General features: G+C 40.9%; 1 long non-coding RNA gene across 1 annotated transcript; it reads right to left on the bottom strand.

Moving 5' to 3' along the window:
* Positions 1–317: 317 nt before the first annotated feature.
* LOC146543884 (uncharacterized) lies at positions 318–10,475 on the bottom strand. The gene is made up of 3 exons (XR_014884738.1): positions 10,163–10,475; positions 8,267–8,345; positions 318–817 (listed from the first exon to the last, which is right to left on the bottom strand). It is a non-coding gene; the product is annotated as an uncharacterized LOC146543884 (long non-coding RNA).
* Positions 10,476–12,003: the final 1,528 nt, after the last annotated feature.

The raw sequence follows: 12,003 nt of genomic DNA, 5'->3' as shown, positions 1-12,003 counted from the left end.
CGCTGAATGTCTTTTCTCTGCCCATATAGGCAGTAGTTAAAATCACAATAATGAAAGAAAACACTGGGGAAAACGACGTCATTTCAAGTTTCTAAAGAGCCCGATCCTACATCACTTATTTTTATGAGTCATTGTGTGAACTGAAGCTGAAAGGATAAATCAAATGTGTGAGGATTAGTGCATGAGTAAAGATTTCAGGATCAGGACCCTAACTCTCAGCCTCATAAATTTTCTACTGGAGAGGATTCAATGTTATTCATTCAGCTTTTAAAGAGGGAGTGGGGAGGCAGTTTTGTCTTTTTTCTTTTTAATTAGATTGCATTTATTTAGATTGTTATGGAGATGGTCAACCACAATAGGGAAAAGAGAAACACAGAGTACGACAATTCCTAGAAGCCTGTGACAATCAGCATGGGATCATGTTAAATGCTGGACACATCATTGTCATGACATGATCTTTGATTTCCTCAGAGACTAAATAAAAACGGACACGACTGAAGTTTATGAAGGGAGACATCTCAGCTCAAATGGGAACATTAAGACATCCACAAATCAACAGGCAAAAAAGGACCGAAGAATGAAGGAGATTCAGATTCAAATGCATTCCCCAGAGTAATTACTGGTGAAACTGGGGGGTCGTGAGTGGAACTGGGGGGGAGCTATTGAATGGGATGAAAACCATGAGCATTAGAAAAAGAAAAGGGAAAGGGGGGGGCTATGGGTAAACAGGATGGAAGGAGAGAGTGTGAGTGGCAGATGTCACTGGTTTCATTCCATCGCCTTAACTTGCTGTTTGAAAAAACTCCTCATGTGTGACCTGAAAAGAGAGAGAAACAAAATGAAAACAGGCATCAACAAAGCACTCGCTGTATGATTTCAAAAAAATGTAAATTAATGACTGGCAGTAAGAATCTCCAAAGGAAACAACATCCCAGTTTAAGCATCGCCATCAACAAAAGCTCAACAGCATATGGTAATGTTAACTTTAATATGAAAAGATAATAACAATCTTTAAAAAGTGACTTGAGAAAAAACCTTGCTAGGTGCTCATCCTTTTCAACTCACCTAAAAAGAAAAGATGTTGGAAGGTTTTGTGTTGTTCTTTTTTTTCCTGTGGTTTTTTTTTTTTTTTTTTTTCCTCTTCACCTAAACTGTTCTCATTGTGTAGTTAAATGAGGTTGAGATTGGAACAAATTTTAAATGAAAGTGCCTAGGATCTCCGGCTAACAAGGCAGAAAACCAGATTTGTAACGGATAATTACATCTAAACTTATTTAAACGTAGGCCTATTGATTCACGTAAATTCCTTAGAGTAGATTCAAGGCAACATTTCCTCCCCTTCCCCTCTTCTAAAACTGTTGAGGTGTGGTTGAAAAATTAGCATTCTCTCATGGCCTGTGAGAGCCTCACCTTTTGTACTGCTGCTTACGCCCTTACTTGTCACCTTTCCTCAAACCTGGACCCCAATTCAGAGCCAGTTATCTGACCGTGCATTTTGGATTGCATCTGTGAGAAGTGCACAAAGACCTCGCATTCTGAGATACCCTTTGCTCATGCCACTGCTCTGTAGATTTGTGCAAATTTCTCCCTTTCCAGACACAAACATTACCTGTTGTCTGTGAAAATCTCTCCCCTGCCTTGTATGTAATCAAACAGAAGGAAATGACTTTTTTCAGGTCACCTAGAGTGGACTGGGGATACTGTTTACTCACATGAAAATCTTAACTTCAGTTTGGACTTCCTGTATAAAAAATGGTCATTAACACAATTGTAGCATAAAGCTTTGACTATTACATCTAAGTAAATATCAACTTCTTAATGTGCCTACAATGGGCCAAAGTCACTACTGCTAGAAAGCTGGATATTTAAGCAACCATCACCTCCACGCAAATGGGCATTATGCCGCTGTTTTGACCCATGATCCCACAGTAAGGGCTTCGAAATATCATTTTGCAATAAAGAGGTATTTCGCGGTCAATTGGCTTTATCCAAAAATAATAGGAAAAAAAGCTTGCAGGGGGAAAACCAACCTAGTTTGGCACAAAATACTAGCACTACTGGATCTGAGTAGAGAAGAGTTTAAAAGACTCTTGTGCGCTTAGCCGTACGCTGAAAGAATGACACACAAACAACAGCCACCACATGAATGCGTCCATTATATCCTTTATTGAAGATCACAACAATAGTAGCACTTCATTGAAGAAAAGATGATTCCTCTATTATAGACAGGCCCCTTAGATCGCCTAGCTCAGCATACAACTGCAAGATGTACAGTTCTCTCTGCATTTTCATGTCATTGCCAAAACACACAAAGTAGATTCTCAAATGCCTGGGGCTAAATTACAGTCCCTACGAACTGCGCTGGAAGTTTGAGAGCCCAGAAAAAGTTCTGAAGGTTTTCTCTCTCTTCATGAGAGAAGGCAAAGCTCGTGGGTACAGTATTTGTCATGTGAAACAAGGAGCTGGAAAGCAAGGCTATTTTATATCATTTGGGGTTGTTTTATTAATGGTGCTGAAAAATTGTTCACTTCATTTCACTTTTTGTCTCCTTTTGAACATAGCGGGATGAAGGTAGAGTGTTTTTAACACATCCAAGATAATAAAAGAATAGGCCCTTTTGTCTCTAGAGCTGTATGCCATCACTATTAAAAATCTTTCATCTCATCTCAGACAACAAGCAGAGAGCACGACAAAAAATAGGAGTCAGCAGTAGAAAATGCCTGGTAGAGGTGGAGGCTGACAGGTAGATACAGCCACCTCTGTGTCATGAGTTTCATCCTAGAAGAAATGGTCATGTCAAAATTTGCACCTCTTGAATGGCTCTCATGTTTTATATGTGACAAATGTCAGAAGCCCTCTTGCATAAGAGCTGCCCTTGAGCAGATGAAGAGAGCGGTGTTGTAGGATGAGTACCTCCTTGGAGGCATGCAAGGCCAGGTGGATGAAATCTTAGGCAGCCTGATCTGGTAGTTGTTACCCTGTCTATGGCAGGGGTTGGAACTAGATGATCTTTAAGGTCCCCCTCCAACCTAAGCGAGTCTGTGATTCTATGAGTTGTGTCAGCAGACAGAGGGTTCACGCATTACCATGGTTTCCTTGGTGTGCTATAGAATCAGAGCTCCTGGGACTCAGCACAAACTCACTGGCACCATCAGGGTAAAGGAGAGCCAAGGAGTGACATCATGAGCCAAGGAAGGCATCATAACAGGTGCGGTGGCCAGTGACTGCAGAGGAATGCCCTGGGGCCACCACACCCGCAAAACGCCTCAATCACGCGGTCACTGAGTACCCACTCAGGCCATGTTGTGTGCCCTGACACCTGACGTGTGCCATCAATCACCATTTGCCGGTGAGCATGAGATGGCACTGAGAGCATCGGGCTGAGCACACACAACCTTTCATTTCAGCATCTCTGAAGGGAGGGCTCTGTGCAACATTCTGGGAAGTGCTCCTTTCCAAACCAAGAAAAGGTGATGGCAAATCGATGTTAGGTTCAGCAAATCAAATTAGGTCAAATTTGAAATGAATATTTAATGCATTTCCCTTTTCCTTTCCTGAAATAAATGCTTGGATGTTTCATTTGGAAGGAACTTTTAATTCAAAAATTGAATTCAAGTTCCCTTTTAAGAGGGTTAAAAACAACAACAGCAGCAGAAAAATAACTGAAATATATATATATTTCAACCTGAAATTAATTCCTCTTCTAGTTTGATATTTCTGATTCATTTCAAGGCAACAAGGAGGAGAAATGTTTTCCCAAGTTAGCCTGAAATGTTGCTCAAGTCAGCCAATGATTCAAAAGAGAGGAGAAAGTGCACTTAGCCCTGTGTGCACAGCTCCTCTTAAAGCCCTTCTCAGCATGCCATCTGGTCTCATCAGCTCCATTTCTCTTCAAAGATTTGTCACGTGTTCAGTGATCAGAAGCCTAGGAGCACAACATTTAGGTTGAGGGAGGTCCATCTGCCAAGTTGAACTGCACTGGTGTGATATAAACTTAGAAATACCTACAGGATAAAATTTGGATATTCTACTAGGACTTATAAAGATCAGTTTATAGACATCCTGCCCAAAACATAAAAATATAGACCAGCAAAGTATAATTTTTGGAAAAGAAGGTAGAGCTGAGGAAGTAAATGGTAATGAGAAAGGCCTGTAAAGCTTTGGAGATCCCTTCAGTGACTGCAATTTATCTTTCAACCTCTTCTGTTTGTTGTTTCTATTTTTTATTTTTGTTTTTAAATAACCTTGTCCCTCTCAAATTTTCCTGAGATGACATCTTTAAATTCTGCAGTTACTGAAAAATACACTGTGGCCTTGAAAATATATCTGATCAAGAGCAGCAAAGTTTCTGCTTCTTTCCTGCAGACAATTCAGTCAAAGATTGCTATCAGCTGCATGTTTGCATGCTTCTTAAATTGGGAGTGATGTGCAAAAAATCTGTTTGGAAGTCGACTGGTCCCTTAAGAACACAATAGTCAATTCAGTTCAATTGGGTAAGATTCCTTTGGGATCCTCCCACTGCCAGCCCTGATTTTAAAGCTCGATGAACAGACCTGGTGCAAAATAGATTTTTTCAGGTCATTGAACATTCTGAACATTCTTTCTATTTCTTCCTGTTGGGCATATAGGAAAATGATGCTTTTAATTGACTGATTAGTCAAAATGTATCATGCACTGAATAAAGCTATTTGAATTTGGGAAAACTGAAAATAAAAATTGATCAGGTGATCTGAGTTCAAAAAGAACAAATTAAAATAATTTTCAGATAAAAAGAAAAAATAATAAAACCAAAAAGTTTAGCAGCACTTTTTAAGATCTCAGCATCATCCAAAAAAAGCATTTCTTTATTTTTTTTCCTCATGAATAATGTTGGCCAAAGCTGCACAGAATTTCGGGGAACAATGTGAACAATAAGAAGACCAAAATCCTAAGAATTACTTTTTTCTCTGAAGGATTGGTTGCAATTCCAGACAGTGTTTAGTCATGAAATCAGTTTGAAGAAAAGACTCACAATGTTGCCAAATAACCAGTGGAGACTCAATGTGTGTGTCTTCTGCGGCAAGTTAATCGGCCTGTTCATTGTTCAGTTTATAAACCAACTGTTAAGGCCTGGCATCATTGAAAACTTGCGTTTATATCCAAGCTGCTCTAATATTATGTGAAATCGAAGTCAGATCAGCAAATCCCAAGTGACTTAGCTGTTTTGATTCCAACATTCAAACTAGTTTCTAAGAAGGAAACATGGCAAAGTGCTAGGAAGGGCCCTTCTGAATGCAAATGATTTTAACATCTTGCAGCTGAAATCATTGAACAGCGACTCCCAGATTGCCAGCTCCAAGCCCAAACCTCACCCTAATTCAACCTTGGAAATGAACCTTGAGATGAGCTCAGTCCTAACCGCAAGCCAAACGTGGAATGTTTTTTTTTTTTTTTCACATTAGCCATCCTTATGCAGTGCTCAGTCATAAATTCTGGTTGACAGCTGTCCTTACAAAATGCCAGGCTAGGTTGAGAGCCCAACATCTGGCAGTGCCAGCTTGGTCCTGTTTGCAAGTGTGGACCTTGTAAAACCTCAAGTTTGATGCATTTCTAAAATCTGCATCAAGGACCATGAGAAGATGTTCTCCACTTGCTCCGTGCTAGCAGCCAGTGTGACATGTGGGAGATTCTGAATTACTTCTGGCATCTTCTGCATAAGAAATGCCCCTGCAGGTGTTCAAGAAAAGGGTAGATGTCATTGAGTGACATGGTCTAGAGCAATCACAGGCATGAGTTGATGGGCTATATGGTCTTAGTGGTCTTCCCAACCTTAAGCATTCTATGAGAGAATAGAGCTGCCTGAGGACATGGAGTCCAGCTGATGACGGCATGTCTACTGGGTGCTGCAAGCTCATAGAATCACAGAATGTGTGGGTTGGAGGGGACCCCAAGGATCATCAAGTTTCAACCCCCCTGCTGCAGGCAGGGCCACCTACCTCCACATCTGGCACTAGAAAAGGCTGCTCAGGGCCCCACCCAACCTGGCTTTGAACAATTCCAGGGATGGAACATCCACAGCCTCTCTGGGCAGCCTCTTTCAGGACCTCACTGCTCTCTCTGTAAAGAACTTCCCCCTGACACTCAAACTTCCCCGATATCCATTTGGAAATGCCTCTCCAAAATGTAAAATCTCAAAAGCTTCTGGAAACAGAACATACCAAATCATCTTTACTTAACAGAACAGCCCAAAGGAGGAAAAAGAAAAAAAAAAAAAAAAAAAAAAAAAAGAGAGCGAGAGAAAAAAAAAAGGATAAGGCTTTATGACTCAGTGCTGTGTCTAGGAAAAAAAAATATTAACCCCACTTGCCGCCCCCAGCTCCCCTGCAGCGCATGGTTTCTGAGTCACTGTGACCCTCCCAATTATTGCAGGACTCTCCCCTTCGGGAAGCATCAGTCACAGCTCTGGCACTGTTCAGTCCCTCTTTTACATTACCTGATACTTTGTTGGATGAAACTATATTAATTCTCTCTGCCTCTTCTCACAAACTGGCTACTGTTGGTGCAACTTCTGCAGCTCTGCCATCTGGAACAGACTTCCCACCCTGCTGATTTTGGCCTCTGTTTTGTTTCAAATCTGAGATGAAACAAGATTCTCCTCCCTTTTCTATGACTCTTCATTTCTCTCTGTCCTTGCTATTATGCATTATTTATCTTAGTAACTGCTTGACAGTGGTCACTTGTTAGGACAAGCTGAAATAAGGACTGCAAAATGTTTCCAGCCACAAGACAAACAGCCTCTTTTTTTTTTTTTGGCTAAAAATATCATTGCATGATTGCTCCTGAAATATGATTAACATTAGTTTGAATTCTTGAGAAAGCTTAATCAAAGTCACTTTCAACCATTTTTAATTATGTATGCATGAAGAAATATACACATTTCTGCTGTAGAAAAATTATTGTCGCACATCCTCGTCTCGCCGTGCACTCTCACACACACACACACATCAGATGGCTCAGATGTTGCTAACTCTGGAAAATGGTATATCAAATTAGCTGAGAGGAACTTTCATGGACTAATTGGACATACGGATCAGTGAGGGAAATAACTGAGCCTTTCCTAAAGGAGTGAGAATTATTTTGTTTCTTAGTATTTTCTCATATTTTATCCTGAGAAATGAAACTTTCCCAACATGCGAGCAAAGCTAAGTTCGCATGAATGAGAAAGTAAAACCCAAGTATATGGGGAAAGGTCTCAGTCTTTCAGCCACAATGAAGGCTTCAGCAGTGGAATCAGGGAGGTGGTTCCCCAAAGGTCTACTGCAGGCAGAGCTGCTAATAACACCCTCAGAAGTGTGGAGCAACAGCCTCTGCTTGAGACACCTTCTATCCTACTGTTTTCTTCTGCTCTTGCCATTCTCCTCTGGCCACTGAACAAAGACAGGTCTTTGCTCCATCACAGCAACATCTCTTGGACTTGAAGAAATGGTCAATTAGTCTTTGTGAAACCCATCAGCAGCATTCTCCCTTAGCCACTTCGACCTGGCAACGTTCTTCTTGCTCTCCCCATTTAATTAGAATGTCAGGAAAAAACATTTGAAATTGAGTCATCAGTGGGACTCATTGCCACATGGTATCAACAAGGCCAAATATTTAAGAGGATTATAAATCCAGATTTGTACTTATTTGTAAGGAAACCAGCCAGTGACACTGAGTGGGATTGAGAAAGGCAAAAAGCACAAAAGCCCCAGTGGCTGTGGAGCATCAACGGCTGTTGTGTTAGGGCTTGGGAGCCTTAATTGTGGATGAAAACTCCTTTGTAAAAGGAGCTTTGTAACACGGAACAAGACAGCAGCAGTGACACGAGATGGCGAGATGACGAGTGCTAATGCACTCCTGGGAGCAGCAGGGCTCGGAGGTGGCATGGAGTAGCATAAAGAGATGGGCACAGGGAGGCTGAGCTGGAAAGAGCCCCACGTTTGAAAATGAGAAGCCTGAAGGCGAGATTTGGTACTTCATGGCTTCTCTTGGCCTGGAAAGCAGGAGACCTGATTGAGTAATTGAGCAGGGAACCACAGGGTACCACAGGAATGAACCACTGCACCCTGATGGCTTTGCTCAATTTTTTACCTTCCATTTGCTGCTCCTCTGTGTTCCCCGCTCATTTGACTGTGGTCGATTTGTGGGGTTTGTTTTTCTTTACTTCATTCCACCTTTTTTCTTTCCTTTTATGTCCTAAATTGTAATTCAGCTGTTTTGATTTAAATTATGTTTATGTACAGTTACTCACAGCTCTGACTGTTGCCTCCTCCCTCCTGCGACTGTCTCTGATGCTCGCACATTCGCTTTGGCTCCTTTACAGCAGATGCCTGGAGCAGTAAATGAAAGCAGCTCTTTTATCAGTGAGCCCTTTCACCTCCAATTTTTTTATTTCTTATTAAGGCTCCAACCAGTCCTAGCTTTCTCTTCAAACGTATTACACACAACTCAAAACAACAACAACGCCGCCGCACCAGAAACTGAGCTAAACTGCAAAATTATCGATTCTTCCAAATCTTCCCTCTTCCCCCTCCCTCGTTTTCCAGCAGAGTAGTGTTACATGGAGAGGGTGTTACATGGACCCCACTGTGGCACTCTGAGCACCACATGTGGCCAATCTAATTTAGCCCATGGCGAAACAAATCCCCAGTCATGGAATAAACCTGCTCGTGCTATTAATGAACGCTGCGAGAAAATGTTTAACGTGACTTTGTGAAGCTGAAGTTGGGAAAAAGCTCGTAATTTCTTGCAGGGCGCAGAAAAAGTCTGGTCAGCAATCCACCCAAACGTGAATATTCAAATATGTATATAATAATTCACCGTTTGAAAAGATGAGGGGAAGGGGTATTTTCTTTTACAGGAGATTGCAAACATCAACATTTGAGATCTGGAGACTCCTTGAAGATTTTCCAAGAAAAGTGGACAGAAGCAGTTCAGTTCTGAAGTGAAAGCTTCTCTGGTTCTCAAGGGGTTTGTGGTTTTTTCATAAAATGAGATGTTTTTCATAATTTTGAAAAGAGAAGCATCCCCCCCATAAAGCCAATCCACAAGACTGCCCTTCTACAAACAAACTCCATATACCAATGTCTGAAAGGCAGATGAAAAACACCTTCAGTATTAAACAAAACACTAATTCACAGAATAATATTTTTTTATCTGAACATTGTGCCATATTACCAAGGCACAAGCAAACAAACAAGAATAAATTAGAACACCCACACTAGCAGTAAAATTTCCAGCAGGAACATGTTTAAAAGAAAAAAAAAATATAGCAATTTTTGCATCAAATGATGCTAAAAATCAATTGAGTATTTGATTCAAGAACTCAACTAACAAATGCTTACTCATGTGAGTTGCTTTTCTTGTCCTTTCAAACCACTGAAGGGAAAAATCCGTTCTAGGCCTATAAGCAGCCTCACTTAGTTCTTTGTCCAGTAAAGACATTTGTTTCAGCTTGCATGGAGATAGTTGTATCCCATTTTTGGATGGGTGTAGGTACAAGACTAGATCCAGAGGCTTAAACTTGCAATAGCAAGGAAAAAAAAGCACGCAGCATGGCATGCTTGGAATGCTATCAAGACGTAAGTAATAAAGGAAAGACATTTTCAAGGGAGCATAATCATAGAGTAAATACAGGCAGTTAGCACGGATGAATTTCAAAGAGGGAAGAAAGGAAGCATCGTGTAAAGAACTGCAAAACAATGGATCTGAAAGATAGGCAAGTAAGAAGAAAACAGCAGTCCTGTCCCAAACATTAGAAGGCTTCTGCCTGTCATTATGGAAGATTATGTTGGTATTCAGTTACATAATGGATACATATATAATTCATCCAATTGTAAACAGATTCTTTAAAAATCCATTTTATCCCACAAACATGAACATTGTATTAAGCAAAGAACCACTTAAGCATTTCTGCCTTGTGCCTATGCCTGCATAGCTTATATTTTAAATTCACCTGACTAGATGATTTCCTACATCCCTCCCTGTCTGCAGGTAAGACCTGCACCAGAGAAGGGACACGATGTGTCCTTCCATGAAGGCTTTGCTTTATAAGAAGAACCTGCCTTTTGAGGTTAAACATAAAGTTTTTTGAATGATTCCTCCACCATCTAAATTGCACCCACAAACCCAGAAACACATGACTTACAGCTCTTCCCAGCTGATCCTTCCAGCTGTGAAGCTGGATCAAGATGAATTCAACTGATGAATCCTGGGGTTAGCTAAGACACAAATCTGGGATTGGTGAATGTGGGTGTTCTGCTTCCTGCAGCCTTCCTGAGATACTACTGGTAGCTTCTAAAACATCTAATTCAGCCACCTGTGCCCTAGCCCACGTTTTGTCCTGTCTTGTTAGGTCAGCCTTTGGAAAACGACTCCGTTTCCTCTGCAGAGTTCTGTTCAGTCTGGGATTCAGACTTGCAGAGAAGCTCTGGTCTGTGAGCCAGGGAGAGCATGGAGCAATGGGGTGGGCACTGCTAGACTGCAGAAATATAGATAAATTAAATGGCCCTTGTTTATTCACAGTACAGGGAGTTTGTTCCTTCCCAAGGCTGTGTGCCAAAAGCACACTCCCTACTGATGTGGCACTGAGTCTTTGTGCCTAGGGAGAAGTGCCAAATCAGACTGATTGCTGTTGTAGTAGTTCAGAATTATAATGGCCTGAAAACAGCTGGGGTTCAAGGGTTAGGTTTGCTGGGGAGGCAGTAAAGTACAGAGGGAGTGCAGGTCCTGGTAGAAATACTCTAAAGAGGGGGAGACCTGAAGGAGTCTCTCATAAAAGCAGAGGAAAAGTAAGGGAATAATGTAGATACCAAGGGTAAAAAAAAGAGGCTGCAATGAGCATATTAATTTTCAGTCACTAAATAGTGTATTGGTATTTTAAGAGTTAAAATATAAGTGTGGATGGTGGTTTGGAACCTCATCCTGCCACAGCAAAATTCACACCAAGTGGTGGGTTGCCAAATGCCACGACCCCTGTATATAGAACTGAAGGGTTAATACGAAAATAAGAATGGGTAATTTTGAAGGCCTGTAGATTGCTGCCTTGAAGGCTTTTCCTCAGGCTCAATTGCAGAACATTGGAAGCAGAGCATTGGAACAGGTTGGGAGCAATTAAAGGAAATGAAATCTGTCTTGAGTGCTCACTCATAGAACCAGGAAGAAAAAAAAAAAAAAAACAACAGTTACCAAGTGGAAATTTGTTTAACTACATGTCAAAGTACTGAGGAGGGGGATGCTTCAAAGTGGCTGCTCATGACAAGAGGGTCCTTCTTGTGAGCTTTAGAAATACTCAACCATGCACACAAAAAATAGTAACAGGAACCACCAGAGAAACCAGATGCAAAGTCCTCTGAAGATCGGAAGGGACCAAAAGAAAGACTTTGACCCAATCAAGCCAGCTTAACTCTTCCAACAAGGGAAGGCTAAATGAGGGCGGGGAGCTCTGCATTATCAAGATACAAATTTGTCAAAAAGACTTCATTATTAATTTCTTAAACTTTAAAATATTGCTGACATCAAACACGTACATAGCTGACAACAATCTGTCCACACATTAATTACACATTAACTACAGTGAGTGTGTCAGTTAATCCTATTGCAGAAGCCACAGGACAAGAAAAATTCTATTTATTGTATCTTTGTTATTTTATGGCACACATCATTCATTCAGAGTCTTAAATAACCACTTGATCTTCCACCTAGCAAAGTAGAAAAAGACACAAATTTTTCTCCCTCTCTGAGAAACAGATGATTTGCCAAGGAAATATATGGCATGGAGAAGAATTGATTTCACCTCCCCTGAATCACAAGACTCTTCTCTGTGATCATATAAGCTATGGAAAGGTGGGGCAAAATGCAATGGCTATTTCCTCCACAGATGGGGGTTCCATTTGGTTTCAATGCTCTGAAATAAAGAAAGCATACAGAATTGTAAGAAAAGATCAATTAACAACAGAAGAAAAGATGAGATGCATTCTTTCTACTGTT

Source organism: Meleagris gallopavo, chromosome 8, assembly GCF_905368555.1.
Source record: "Meleagris gallopavo chromosome 8, MGAL_WU_HG_1.1, whole genome shotgun sequence".
Lineage (NCBI taxonomy): Eukaryota > Metazoa > Chordata > Aves > Galliformes > Phasianidae > Meleagris > Meleagris gallopavo.
The sequence above is the reverse complement of the archived record's forward strand: the minus strand, read 5'-3'. Positions and strand labels throughout refer to the sequence as shown.